Source organism: Hyperoodon ampullatus, assembly GCF_949752795.1.
Source record: "Hyperoodon ampullatus genome assembly, chromosome: 1".
NCBI lineage: Eukaryota > Metazoa > Chordata > Mammalia > Artiodactyla > Ziphiidae > Hyperoodon > Hyperoodon ampullatus.
The window spans coordinates 127,367,193-127,382,527 of record NC_136914.1 but is presented as its reverse complement, the minus strand read 5'-3'; positions in this window follow the sequence as shown (position 1 = coordinate 127,382,527).

Here is a 15,335-nt window from a genome sequence, read left to right as displayed (position 1 = left end):
CACGTTTGAAGCATCCCAGTTCGACTCAAAAGCTGGGGTCAGACCAGCTCCGTCACCTCCTAGCCCAGCGCCCTGGGGCAAGTGACTTAAACGTTCCACTTCCGATTATTCATCAGGAAATGGGATGATGCTGACACGGTCCTCATGGGCTGTTTCGGGATTAAATGGAGAAAAGCATGGACACCCAGGTCCCCACTGCCTTCAACAATGAGTGGACTGACGGCCGCAGTGCAGCGGCCCTCTGCGGGCAGGAGCGGAGTGCTTGGGGGGGAACGCATCATTTCCACTAGAACTTGGGGCAGAGCCTGCCATCAGGTAGATGGAGTCCTCATCAGCAGGACGCCTCCAGATGCCCTGATTCTGGAGGGAGACAGGGTTGACCCCCTTCCCGGAGCTGGAGGCTCCTGAGGTAGAGATGGCAGGAGGACTTGGACCCTGCTTCTCCCCATCCCTCAGGCTGTAGGAGGGGAAACTGAGGCCTGGGCTTCAGTCGCACAGCCCATTGGTGGCCAGACGGGCATCGTGCCCAATGCATCTTCTGGGATCGACCTGTGCTATAGGCAGCCCCCATGCGTTGGGCTCCCAGCCAAATGTTGTGGGCCAGGTGCCAGGCCTTAAGGCCCCCTGTGCAGTGACGGCAGCGGGGACAGCAGGTCTCACTGTGAACCTGTGTGACCGGCCTGGCTGCGAGGCTGAGGCCACATGCTCCCTCCTGGGGAGACCACATGGGATGATGCCTAGGAGGCCTTGGTGTATGCCTCGCTCCTCGGGCCTCCCTCCCCGGTGGGTCCACAGGTTGGAGGATGGTGGGTGGATCCCGTTGGGGGTTGGACTGTGTGCCCACAGAAGCTATGCTGACGTCCAAGCCCCAGGTACTCACTTGGAAATGGGATCTTTCCAGGTGTAGTCAGGTTAATACAGGGTCATGCTGGACTGGCTGTGTCCCACTCCAATGACTGGTGTCCTTCTAAGAAGAGGAGAGACACAGGCATACAGAGAGAGGCCACGTGATGACAGAGGCAGAGGCTGGAGTGACGCAGCCATGAACCAAAGGATGCAAGGACTGAGGTGGCCCCCGTGCTGGAGCAGCCTGGGAGGATCTACCCTGACAGTCTCAGGTGAGCCCACATCTGGGTCTCAGGCTCTTGGCCTCCAGACTGTGAGAGAGGAATTTCTGTGACCTTTAAAAAATTTTTTTTAATTTATTTTTATTTTTTCTTAAAGTCTTTATTGAATTTGTTACAATATTGCTTCTGTTCTATGTTTTGGTTTCTTGGCCGCAAGGCATGTGGGAATCTAGCTCCCCGACCAGGGATTGAACCCGCACCCCCCTGCATTGGATGGTGAAGTTTAACCACTGTACCTCCAGGGAAGTCCCTCTGCTGTTTTAAGATGTCCAGTTTGCAGTGCTCCATTAAGGCCTCCCCAGGAAACGATACAGACCCTTCTCAAGTGATGGCTGGTCCTCTCTTCACATCTGGTGACGGGATCATTCAAGGGAAAAGGAATTGGGCAGTTATTCCTCAGGGGCTGGGGAGCATCACGTTTCTCCCCAGGGCGGTCACTCTGTGAGAGTGAAGGAAGCAAATCCCTCGGAAGCTGTGGCCCGCGTGCCCCGAGTGCAGTGGGACGCGCATAATTGGTTGGCTTTGCAATTCTCTCCCCTCAGTGGAGACAAATTGATTTGTACATGGACGTGGGCTGTCACTGGCGGGGGCGGCCGTCCAGTTAGAGGATGAGATTTGCTGGGTGAAGGAAGGGCGGGCTCTGGCAGGGCTGGCAGTGGTAGCAGGTAAGCCCTCTGGGGGCAGCAGGCAGCAGGAACCGCGGGACCTGCGGCTGCATCCTCAGGCCCTGGGCCTGTGCTTCGCCGAGCATGTGCGCACCGAGACCTGCGGGCGAGGCCCCAGAGCCGCAGGAGCACACACGCGTGCTGGCCTGACCTGGGCTCTGGGCCCCTGACACACAGATACCGTTACGGGAAGTGTTACAGGAAGAGAGAGGTTGCTGCCTCAGGGCAGGACCAGGCGCTGTTCACAGAGAACAGAAATGATTTAGAAACCCCCAGAGCGCCACGTCCGACAAGAGAAGACAAGGACAATGACCAACAACTGGAGGGGCCAATCAGCGCTCTCCTCCTCCCGGCTGGTCCAACCTCACCTCCACGCCAGCCACTACGCCCATCAAATGCGGGCTCCTCCATTTTCTAGAAGGAACCCGTAAGAAAAAACTTAATGCAGGGCCTCTTCATTGGTTCTGTGGGCAGATAACAGAGTGTGAAGGAGCCACGTGGAAAGCGCAGACAGAAGCTAGAAGATCCACGGCAACATGGCCCTGGCACTTGTTTCAGAATTGTCATCGGAGGCTTGATGTTCATTTTGTGCCTCTCCGCTTCCAGCATTTTCCCAATTTTCTATGGTAAACATGTATTTTGGTTCACATCCGGAGGCATGACTGATTAGTTGAACTCAGAGTTCCTGTGGGAAACGTCAGCCTGTTTCTGAGATGGGACCCGAGCTGGAGACCCGCTTGGGGGTGGGGGGCTTCCACTCTGCTGACTCGATTGCTCCACACGTGATGCCGGGGCTGGGTGGGAGGGTGGCTGTGAGCCAGACGGTGGGACAGTCTGTCTCCTGCGAGGCTGGAGACTCACGCTGGTTTCAGGCTTTCTCGGAGGCATTTATGACACGGGAGAAGACTTCAGGCGTGGGCGAGATCCTGGTTCACATCCCAACCCCTCCACTCGCTTTTGGGGTAACCCAGAGAAGGTGCTCGAAATCTCTGGATCTCAGCTTCTTCATCCATCAGACTGGCATCGTGTCCACTAAATCAAATGAAGTCACTAAGAGTGTGACACACAGTAGGCCCTCAAAATCTGGCAACTGCTGTTTGCTATTAGTGTGCTGGACCCCCAGGAGCATTGTGGCAAGTGTGGGGCTGAGAAAGAGCAGCTGCCCTCTGTTACTTTTATTTTTCCTTTACACAAGTTGATAACTGAGACCTAGTTGTCCATTGAGGATTTATCTGTGTGATTTAAAAAAAAATTCTAGTAAGGGATAAATTAGGAGTTTGGGATTAATATATACACACTACTATGTATAAAATAGATAATCAACAAGGACCGACTGTATAGCACAGAGAGCTCTACTCAATACTCTATAATAATCTGTATGGGAAAAGAATCTGAAAAAGAAGGAATATATGTATATGTATAATTGAATAACTTTGCTGTACACCTGAAACTAACACAACATTGTAAATCAACTATACTCCAACATGAAATAAAAATTAAATTTAAAAGAAAAAATAAAAAGAAGGCTGTGGAAGTAGAAAAAAAAATTTTAATTCTGTTCCATGTCCCAAAACGTCTGAGAGTTTATAGAAATACTATCATAAAGGAAAGAATTAATAAATGAAGGAATCTGGACAAAGGGAAAATAGGAACAGAAGAATAAGTCAGAGGTAAGGATCACACACAAAATGCCACCAGAAGCCCCTGTACACAGGTGAGGGGCGGTGGAATTCAAGCCTGGACTTCAGACCAAAGATGAGAACAGGATCATTTCATGGTTCGCAGTGTCCACAAGATTTAAAATGTCATTTATTCAGAGGAAAGACAGGGTGTTCTCAGGTCGGGGCCTGAGAGAAACTGGCAAAAGAGAAAGTGGGTGATAAATGACTGCATTAGGCAAATGTTTATCGAAGACCTACTATGTGCCTGGTGTTGGAGATACAGCCATGAGCTAATGGAACACGGTCTGTGGATGGGAGGAGCCCTGTGACCCACGTGTTGTTCACATCACATCCGCTGTTCTAACCCTAACAGCCATCCTACCTGGCAGGGATCACCAGTCTCACCTTACAGGTGACGTGTGACCTGCTCCAAGCCTCACGGCAGGTGGGAGAACTGGGGGTAGCTCCGTCCTGCCCATGGTTCCAACCACTGCATGAGGTCCCAGCCCCCATGACCCAGGCGAGAGGCTCCTAATGCAGCTTCCTGTGCACTTTCCCGGTTCTGTCTGATCTGACTGCATCTGACTCGAAGAGTTCAGAAGAGTTTTCTGGAGGGGCTCAGACCTGACCTGGATTGAAACACTCATCTCTGAGCCAGCGCAATTCAAGAATAAAATGTGAGAGACAGAGAGGATGGGTTTTGGAGGCTCTGGTCCACCGCCTCCGTGTGCACAGGCTGGCCCCGAGGGGGCATCCCCCAGACACGTGATGAGTGGCGGAAAGAAGGAACAGTACTGCTGGTTCTGACCCATCTGGCTTGGCCGGCGAGGCTCCCGTGTTGAGTGACGGTGAAAGCGCAGTGGCTGCCATCCCCCCCAGAATCGGGGGTCAGGCGGTCTCCGGGCCGAGCCCACGTGGCCAGAATTAATACGTAAGATAAACAGACCCCAGAGGCGCTGATCGAGTTCTGCAGGCCCAGGTCAGAGGTCTGCTCTTTAGGTGTGAGAAAAGGTTTAGGGAGGACCAGGGTCAAATGTGTGCAGACAGACAGGCTGACCGCGGGCAGGCTGCGGGCCTCTCCTGGGCAGGCCAGCTCCCTGACTGTTCGCGGAAGCGGTGTGGTCAGAGTGGACTCATTACTCAGAAAGGCCGAGAAAGTTGTCTGCAGCTGCTCTCGGCTGTCCGAACGCATCAGTGTCGGCCCCTCACCCACCGCGGTTCCTGGGAAGGGAAGGGCGACGCCAGTGGGCGGAGGGGCCAGGCGGTGGGGCAGGAGCGGTCCTCAGGGGCCACGTCCTGACTGGTGACCCCCTTCCAGCCCGTGACAGGGAGCTCACTACTTCACAGGGCTTTTTGGAGAATGCCGATCCTCTGTGACCCCCCTGGGTTTGACCCCCTTCCCGCTTTGAGAAAGCCCTTCCCACATGGAGTTAGAGCCTCAGGCCTTGGCTGTTGCCAGTGGGGGCCGGGCTAGGGGGGTCTGGCCCCGTTTAATAGCTGAGGGTCTTGGGCAGAAGCCACTTAGCCTCGGGGTCCTGCTTGCTTGCCAGTGAACCCAGGAGGGTGGCAGGAAGGGACTCCCCACACCATTCGACCTGAGGCCCCACTGGAATTCCCAGGCCTCTCCTTTTAACCTTCAATTTGTATAAAAATTTAAATGAATCAGATTCCTCACCTTTCCGTCTCAGTTGTAGGGGTCATTGATAGAATAACCGCTGTTTATAAAAATCATCACTGGAGTTGCTACTTTTGCTCAAATCATTCTTGAAACGCCTCAGAGACAGAAGTCAGTGCCCAGGTCTGCGCGCTGACCGAGAGATGTGGGCTAACCTAGAACAAAAATGAACAAAACAAAGGAAGGCTTTTAAATCATAAATTTGTTCCAATACTTTCACAAAGAAATGTGCACCCAGGTCTTGGGCTGAAGAAAACCCCGTGAGCTAGAGAGTGCCTGACCACAGTCCTTCCTGGTCACCTCGGGTGGACCTTCCATGCTGTGCACCTGCTGCCTTCCTGTAAACCCCCGGTTGTGCGTCCACCAGGCGCCTGCTCGCCGAGCACGCACTGCGGTTCCCGACGCCACTGGATATAAGGCAGTCTGGAGTGAGGGGGGATATTCCAAGAGGGCTTCCCAGAGGAAGAGGCATGAGTGGATCTTGAAGGCACAATCAGAGCTCTCGGGGGTGGGGGGCTGGCTAGTAGAGAGGGCATTCGTGGGGAAGCTGCCGAGGTGTGAAGTGCCCTCAGCCCTGGTTATGTCAGCTGGAGCCCAGGCTGGGAGGATGGGGCAGAGAAAGGGGCAGTATCTTCCAGATGTGATGGCTTGGTCAGCTTGCAGGTCTCAGCCTTCATTCCGGAGCATGTGCCATGGAGGAGAAGGCCTTTGGGGTGTCCCCCAGAGCAAAGGGGTCCCTTGCCCAATAAATTTGGGGAATTACCTTGGAGATTTCCAGTACACATTATCATGTTAAAGGCTCTGAGAAGCCCTGCGTAAGGAAATCGGTTCACTCTAGCCTGGCGGTGCCCCAACTTATTTGACCACAGGACCCCTTTTTGCACACGACCCAGGAAAACCCCAGGAGATTGACACTGGGTGGGTCACCGCCCCTAGCAATGGGGTTCATGGACACATTCGTGATCGGCCTCATGATTGTCATCCACAATCTCCACACCTCCATGTCTTCTCCCCTGAAGAAGGAGGCGTGAGCCCTGGGGTTTGAATGTTGGCTGGGGCGCTCACCAGCTGGGCTGTCCCAGTCCTTGCTCCTCTGACCGAGTCTCACGGGGTGGAGAGAGGAAAGGAGGTGATGGATGGAACCCAGAGCCCAGAACTGGGTGCCTGGGATGCGCTGAGACCTCGGCCAGGTGCTGTCAGTCTCGGGGGCCGGGAGGAGAGGGGCCAGGCCCGGGGAGGAGGGCGTTCCAAGGCCGGGAATACTGGTTTCCCTCACCCTGACGCTCCGTCTTCCCACCCACCCAGCATACATCAAAGCCATCTGCCTACCCGGCCGTGAGCGGCTAAGCACGGATGCCTCCTGACCACTGACCCAACGCTTTGGCTCGCATCAGCGCTGCCAAAATAAGAAGCAGACTTCCTCTGCACGCCCAGATCTACAGGATGCAAACCTGAAGGGGCAACTCTCGACGAAAAGAGACAGCAAAACCCAGCCTCCCCAAGCAGGTGGAGGCGCCTAATTCTTTCCAGGGCACCCAGCAGGGAGGATGCTGGTCTGCGGGGTGGCCCGTGGGAGGGGCTGCTAAGCAGAGGATGTGGACCCAAGGTTCCCTTGGTTCACGGGGCTGCAGACCCCAGAGCATCAGTTCAGCCTGGACCCGTGCTGGGGGTCTCAGCCCCTGCCAGCACAGGGCAGACTTTCCTGGGAGCCAGGCATGCAGCTTAACCTTCAGGTGTCAATATCATCCCCACAGACAGGGAAAGCAAAGTGGAAAGGTGAGTTCACTTTCTGCAGGTCACGCGGTGGGGAAGAGACAGGATCTGGGTTTTGAATCCCACAGTGCTCTCCGCAGCCCTGGAGTTTTGCAGTCAGGGAGACAGGTCTGAGTCAGGGCTGGGGAGCTGGGTCCCACGGACCAGCCTTCCAGAATCATCCCACTTGCTCTGTCTCTGATGAGGGGCACCTGCATGCAGGCCAGCCTTCCCGCCCTTTCACTTCCATCCTGTCTGCCTTCAGACCTCAAGCAACGTGAGCTGAGCCCCTGCCGGGCAATCTTGGCCAAGACGTGGGCTAGAACTCCTGGGGTGAGCGGCCGTGCTCCCCCTCTGTCTCGGGGGTCCCCAGGCTTCCTTGAGGAGCCGGCGGGTGGTGGTTGAGAGCACACCCTCCCCCATCAGAACGCCCGGCCCAGCTCTGGGTTGCGCCATGTCCACTGGCTGCAGGGTCACTTAGCCTCTCTGTAAAGTGGGCTGAGGGATGCAGGTATACATCAGAAAGGGATGATGTAAGGACAAGTGCTTTCAAACACGCAAAGCCCCTAGGAGGGCACCTGGCCATGGAAGCCCCGTCGGCTGTCTGTGTGTGTGTGCACTGCTGTGCTGGGAATGTTAACAACCGGCTCTCCAGAAAGGAAAAACCAACCAAGCAGCCCTGACTTGTAGTGTTTCCAGATTTCCATGGAGTAAATGCTGTCACCACGACCACTGCAGTAATTTAACATGTGGCCCCAAAACTTGACTGGAAAGGTGAGCCCCGGCCACTGTTGCAGCCCCTCACCCCCGGGGCACTTTTCCTTACTGCTGGAAATAGAAAATCAAGGCTGGAGCCAGGGTCCCTGGGCGGCCCCTCGGGCTGGGGCTCTGAATCCAAAGCTCCAGAGAGGATACCCTGCTGATATTTTGGAAAACAAGACACACAAGTTACATTTCCTGTCCCAGGCAGACCACCACACTATAAACCACTCCAGGGGAGATGTAGACAGGCACCACTGGAGAACAGGCTGCTCTTCAGTGGGTCTGGAGACAGAGGTGTATATAATCCACTGCAGTGCCCGGGCACTTGTATGGAAAAAGGGACTTTACAGATGTGATCGAGGACCTTGAGATTTGGAGATGGTTCTAGATTATCCAGGTGAACCCTACTTGTAATCACAGGGGTCCTTATAAGAGGGAGGCAGAGAGGGACTCAACTACAGAAGTACGACATATGACGATGGAAAAAGAGATGAGAGGGATGCAACCAGGAGCCAGGGGATGCTGGCAGCCTCTAGAAGTTGGAAGAGACAAGGAATGGTTCCTCCCCTGCAGACTCTAGAAGGAGCCAGCCCAGCTAACACTTCGATTTTAGGCCTGTAGGACACATTTCAGATTTCTTACCTCCAGAACTGTCAGAAGAAATTTAAGCCACTAAGTTTGTGGTAGTTTGTTACAGCAGCTGGAGAGAATTAATGCAAAGTGCAATACATTTTCCTGCCATTCCTCATGTGGTTTCTTGTTCCTAGGACTCTCTTCCTCTAACGAACTCCTATACCTCCTTCAAAGCCCCACTGAAACATCACCACCTCTGACCAGGCTCTTGGTGTGGAAATGATGGCTATTTGCTCATTGCGCACACCTCGTTCAGAGCATGATTCATGGTGCTGTGGTCAGCTCTGTAAGCAAGTAGCGTCCTCTCCATACACGTCCACACACAGGAGAAGGTAGAGGAAGCTGCATTCCTGTGTCCTCTTGCCTCCCTGGGACAGACCAGCTGCTTAATGAACTGTGTGAGTGCTGAATTAACCCTGGCCAAAGTGATTGATCAAAGGAACGTGTCCCTCCAAGTGGAGACCCCCGAGTGGGCCTACTCTTGGTAATAAGCATTATGGAGGAGAGATGTATGGGGGATTGGGGAAGATTTACTGATGATCCAGCGACTGGCACAGACTGGAGTCTTCCATGTAAGCGCAGTGCTGGTAAACGCAGCGGTTCTCTGCAGGGGTGGGGCAGGTCTGATGTGGGAGCAGAGGTGGGGGGCACAGGAGCCGAAGGAGGTGGGAGGGGGGGAAGCGGGCTGACGGAGGCTGTGCAGACGCACAGGGCTCCGGAGCCCCACCCTGGTTCCAATCTGCACGTGAGGAGGCTGGTCCTGAGGGTGCTGTGAGCTGTCCAGCGAGGAGTGATGCTAGCGTGATGAGGAGTCCCACCTGCAGAGGCTGGGGGGGCTGCCTGGCAGCTGCTCCTCCACCAGGGGCGTCCTCGCGTGTTGTGGGGAAGGCGGGCTCTGCAGGTGCTACGGCTGACTTGATTCTGTCCTGATCCAGGCTTCACGGGGGAGATATTCCAGAATCAAATCCATCCTCAGCCCCACACAGTACCCTACACACACACACACACACACACACACAGGAGCCACGGCAGGATCTCAGCGAGCAAGCCTGTCCAGGCGATGGCCCATGAACGCACCCTCCTCGCGCTCCAGATGTAGCCTGGTGGCTGGAGAAAGCCCTGGGCAGGGGTCGGGGCGGGATGAGCCCAAGATGAGGGAACCCAGGCTCGGAGACCACGAGATCCGCCACAGGTCCCCCAAGGTAAGCCGCAGCGCCGGGCCGTCCTCCCCAAGAGGGATCTCTCGCCACAGGGCTCCCAGCGCTTTTCCTGGCACCTGCCAAAAATAGCTGGTTTTCAGGTCGCATGGGGAGGGCTCCCACTGCATCAGGAGGATAAATGCTTCACCACCTAAATCACCTGACTGTGTCCGCGGGCCTTCCTGAGCGCTGCTCCCTCCCACCCACCACGGGGGAAACCAGGGACCAACCTGGATCTTTACCCTGAAGTTTTATAAATCAGGAGACCTGGCCTAGAGGGTCCCTGGTCAGTTGGGAGGTGAGGGGAGAACAGTTTCATTACAACAGTTTACAATAAAAAGGGTCTCAAGACTCTCGCTTTATTGCATATCAGGTGGGAGCACCTTACAGAGACTGGGAGTCAGAATTCTCGCTCCAGGGCCACCTGAGCCCTGGAGGCGTGTGTTCTGGTGTCTGAGGGGATGCAGAGTGGTGGGTTCAGTAAACCCAAGCTCCAGCCCTGCCTCTCACAGCACGGGCGGGAGGTAACCCCGTCTGCGCCACATTCCAACTCGGGAAATGTCGTTCAGCTGCGTGTTCCCATGGGTCGCTCCACGTGGCTGCCGCAGATGCCCTTCACTCCTCTAATCCCCAGTGTCCCCCTGGATCCCAGTGTGAAGTCTAGCCCTGCTTAGGTAGTGCCAGGGTCGTCCTGACTGCTGCCCCCTCTCTCCAGCCTCACCGCCCGGGGTCACTCTCAAACACTGGCCTGCGCACCCTGGCCAGCACCATCTCCCGCAGACAGATCGATGTGCGGGCAGGTTTCCCGGCTCTCTCTGATTGCCCCCATCTCGCATGCTGCCCTCCCTCCTCCGGTGGGGCAGAAGGGGTGGTCCAGGGAGGGCAGAACTCAAATCCCAGCTTCTCCACTCACCCACCGGCTGGATGACCAGGGGCAGATGCTGAACCATTCTGGCCTTGCTCATTCAGTCATTCATGCATCAAACATGCAGAGTCAGTCAACAAATGTTTATCATATGTTGGCGTGCATCAGACACGGTGCTCCACCTGGGGCTGGGGAACAAGCTGGCACAGCCCTGACCTCCTGAGCCCACTCTGGTCCATTTTCCTAGTTCTCAACTGGATGGAGCCTTTGTCCAAAAAACGTAGATTGAACTCACATATCATAAAATTCACCTATTAAAAATGTATGCAATTCAACATATGACATTTTAGAATCAGTTCATTAAGACACACACACACATACACACACAGAGAGAAATGTGGGTGGAATTGTACTGAATCTATAGACTGATTTGGGGAGAACTGACATCTTTCAATTCACGAGGATTTGTCTCCATGAATATGGTATATTTCTCCATTTATTAGGTCTCCTAAAATGTCTGTCAATAATGTTTAATGACGTTCTCCACAGAGCTCTTTTCTATCCTCTTTTAGATTTATTGCTAGGTGTTCTTTAATTGCTGTTACTATTTTTTTTTTTTTTTTTTTTTTTTTTGCGGTATGCGGGCCTCTCACTGTTGTGGCCTCTCCCGTTGCAGAGCACAGGCTCCGGACGCGCAGGCTCAGTGGACATGGCTCGCGGGCCCAGCCGCTCTGTGGCATGTGGGATCTTCCTGGACCGGGGCACGAACCCGTGTCCCCTGCATCGGCAGGCGGACTCTCAACCACTGTGCCACCAGGGAAGCCCTGCTGTTACTATTTTAAAAATTAGATTTTCTACCTGTTACCTGTTGCTAACTTAAAATAATATATATTTTTAAATGTACTGATCTAGTTTTTAGAAATCTTGCTAATCTCTTAGTAATTCTGATAATTTGTCTATAGATTATTTTGGGTTTCTGCAGGGAACAGTCTTGTCATGTGCAAATAATGACAACCTGGTTTCTTTTCCTAAAATCGTTCTTTTCTTTCTTGTTCTTGCCTTACTGAGCTGGCTGGGACCTCCTAGTCGTGTTGACTTGAGGTGGATACACTTGCCTGGTTCCTGATGTGTAAGAGAATGTTTTTAATAGTTCACCTTCAAGCAGGCTGCTTGCATAGATTTGGTGGGTATTCAACAATGGTCAAGGAAATCCTCTTCTAGTCTTAGTTTGCCAAGTTGGTTTTTAAATGTTAAAAGAGTACTTACAACTCGTTATGTGTATTACCTTATTAATTTTTTCACAACAACCCATGGACTGGGTCCTCTTCTCTTCTCTTTATAGATGAGGGGCACAGTAAGGTGGGGTAACTTGCCTGAGGTCTAACAGCTGAAGCAGCAGCCGATGCAGTCCAGGGTCCAGGTTATCAATCACCATCCTACTGTGCCTTCAACAGCAAGAATAAAACAGTTAAAAACCTAAGGTAGGGCTTTCCTGGTGGCACAGTGGTTGAGAGTCCGCCTGCCGATGCAGGGGACACGGGTTCGTGCCCCAGTCCGGGAAGATCCCACATGCCACGGAGCGGCTAGGCCCATGAGCCATGGCCGATGAGCCTGCGCGTCCGGAGCCTGTGCTCCGCAATGGGAGAGGCCACAACAGTGAAAGGCCCGCGTACCACAAAAACAAACAAACAAACAAACAAAAACCTAAGGTAGTATAAATAGCAGCAAACTCCAAAATTTGGTTCTTGGAAATATTAAGCAAACAAATATTTACCAAGACTGCCTAAGAGTAAAAGACAAGGCAAAAGTTAAGAATATGGAAAGCAGAAGAAGACACAGCTACAAGCACAACAGGGTGTTGTAAAATCCTCAGAAACTATTATGAACAACTTTACATGAATATTGTGGGTTTTTTTTTTTTTTTTTTTTTTTTGGCTGCGTTGGGTCTTCGGTGCTGCGCATGGGCTTTCTCTAGTTGCAGCGAGCGAGGGCTACTCTTTGTTGCGGTGCGTGGGCGTCTCATTGCAGTGGCTTCTCTTGTTGCGGAGCATGGGCTCTAGGCACATGGGCTTCAGTAGTTGCGGCACACGGGCCCTAGAGTGCATGGGCTTCCGTGGTTGCAGCGTGTGGGCTCAGTAGCTGCAGTGCGAGGGCTTAGTTGCTCCAAGGTATGTGAGATCTTCCTGGACCAGGGATCGAGACCTTGTCCCCTGCACTGGCAGGCAGATTCTTAACCACTGTGCCACCAGGGAAGTCCTATATGAATATTTTGAAAAATTAGGAGTAGATTTTTTTCCAGAAAAAATATGTTATCAAATTTTACTTAAGAAGAAATAGAAAACCTACAATGATGAAAATAACTGAGCAGCCCCAGGCCATTTCAAAGGTGAGTTTTAACACATCTTCAATTAGCAGATTATATCTACCTCATTCAAACTTTCAGAAAAGAAAAACAAAAGCAGCTTGAAAAGGTGGTGCACCCCGGCATTAGACCTATCTTTAAAAGAAGAGACAAATGTGGGCCAAATCTTTACACACACATATAAAACCTTAAATGAAGAATTAGCAAGTTCAGTCCAACAGATTATTTTAAAAATCCATCATGAAAAAGCAAGCTTTATCCTAGACATGTAAAGTTGTTTCAGCAAAATTTAGATCCACGCCTTCCATAAAACTTCTAGTTGGATCTAAAATCTTAGCGTGGAAAACAAAACTATTAGAAGAAAATACATAAGATGAGCCCAGAATCTCAGGGCAGGAAAATTCTGAGTTAAGAGACAAAGATCATAACTCGTAAAGGAAAGAGTTATCGATTTGATTACGTCAAAATTTAAATGGTCTGTAGGACAAAAGACAAAAACAAAGATAAACATTGAGCAACAGAAGACATCTGTGGCCTATTCATCAGGAGGAAAATTAATACCCTGGATTTATCCATCACTGCCGTGACCCGATGAGGAAGAGGCAGACAATCTCGTGGAAATGGACAAAAGATTTCCCTCAGAGGGGAAATCTGAATGTCCAACGAGCATATAAACAGACAGATGTTCAAGCTTCAGTTAGGTGGGCTCATCCAGGGATGTGAGACGGAGTAGCGTCCAGCACTTTCCTTCCAGAAATTCACCCTCAGAGGCCATGACACACTCCCGGGGGGCACATACAGGGGCTGGTGGCAGCTTTGCTGGTCGTGGCAAAAAAAATTGGAAACGGCCTGTATGGCCATCGTGTGGAATGGATAAATAACATGGAGGTACACTCATATGGGGAAATACTACAGCACAGTTGAAACGAAGTCTGAACATTTTGCATACATTTTAAAACATGCAATGCAATGCCATCCATTGTTTCCAGGCGGCCATCCATGTAGAAGAGAAGGTGAACGCCAGGAGAAAACACATTCAGGACCGTGTGGCCTTGGGAGGGCGATGGGGTGGGGGTGGGGGGAGGCAGAGCAGAATGGGCAGGAGACGTGCAAACTGTATCTGTGACTTTTATTTCCTTTATTCCCACAGATCTAAATAAAAACAATAAGATGTGGCTATTTGTGGATTCTGGGAGCTGGGAACAAGGATGGAACTCTTCCTCGATGCTTTTCTGTGTTTTTAGAATGCTTTGAAAGAGACACCGGAGGACGAAGGACATGAGGAATGAGAGCAGAGAGGGGGAGAGAAGAAGGGGCTTCCCTCACTTCCTGCAGGCATGACTCACCCAAGCCACCGGCCGGTGGCTCCGTGAGGCTCCTGGGTATTGATCGGAAATTCACTCTCTGGCCACGAGCTCCCCGGCTGGTGTCGGCAGCAGCAGTCTGGATCATGAGAATTGCCACCCCTGAGGTAATCTGGGCAGGGTGTACAGAAAACATGGTGGAAGAGGGGTCAGACCAGAAGCTGGAGAGCCCACTCTCAGGCCCAGCCGCCCCTCAGGCTTGCTGGGTCGCCTTGGGCAGTTCACACCCTTTCCCACCCACATTCTGACAAGGAGGGTCTGGCTGACCTCGTACAATTCTGAGGCCCCTGGGTGTCCACATCACCACATCACCGCATGCGCCATTGGGAAGCAAAGGAGGACCTGATGAGAAGGGAGCATATGCTTGGGGTCTTGAGGAATGAGGAGGAGTTTACAAAATGGAGGAAAGAAGGGTGCTCATGTCTGAGGGAACAGCATAGACAAAGGTACAAAGGCATGACAGAGCTTGGCAAGCCCAGGAGGCTGCAAACAAGCTGATTTAATTTCACCTTCCCTTGAAGTGCCCACACCATCCCACCTGTGACTCTGGCACCTGTGACCTCCAGCAAGAACAGGCTCGCACCTGCCAGGAAACCTCACCCACGGCTGTACCTTCAACCCCTGTGTTGAACCATCTCCCTGCCCCAAAGAGTTGGGGAACCATTTGGGAGGATGCAACCTCTTCCAAACCCTGTGTGGGTTTCGCTTTGGGTTCCAACATGGGAAAATAAAAAAGTAATCCACTTAACTGAGATATATGGCTACTGCCACTGACAGCAAAACAAATGCTGTCTTTCTCCTCCATTACCATTCTGGACCAAATCAATATCAAAACAACCAAAGTCTAGACGCATAAATGTCAAACTATTTAACAAGAAGCAGTTAGCACAGAAAAAACACTTAAATAGCAATTGAGGGGTCTGACGAGCCTTAAAGTAGCTTACGAGGATTTATGGGAGATAAAAACAGTTTAACTAAGCCTGGAGCCTGGACCCGAGGCCCAGCACGGGGGCCAGCAGGGCTTTGTCTTCCCTGTCAGGCTGCCAAGTGGGGCTGCCTTGTCCAAGGAGAGAGAGCCCTTATTCTTCTGGGTCACTTCTGCCTCATTCAGCAGCACGTTGCATTTGTATTAATAATAATATAACATGATTTCCATCATGTAATGTTGGGTTGCAGCCCTGTAACTGCAGCTTGCTTTCCAGTTACCCCAGGTCCCACTCGTGACCTGTTTCAACATAGCAACAGCGACAGCTCATTGCGCGACCGCCAT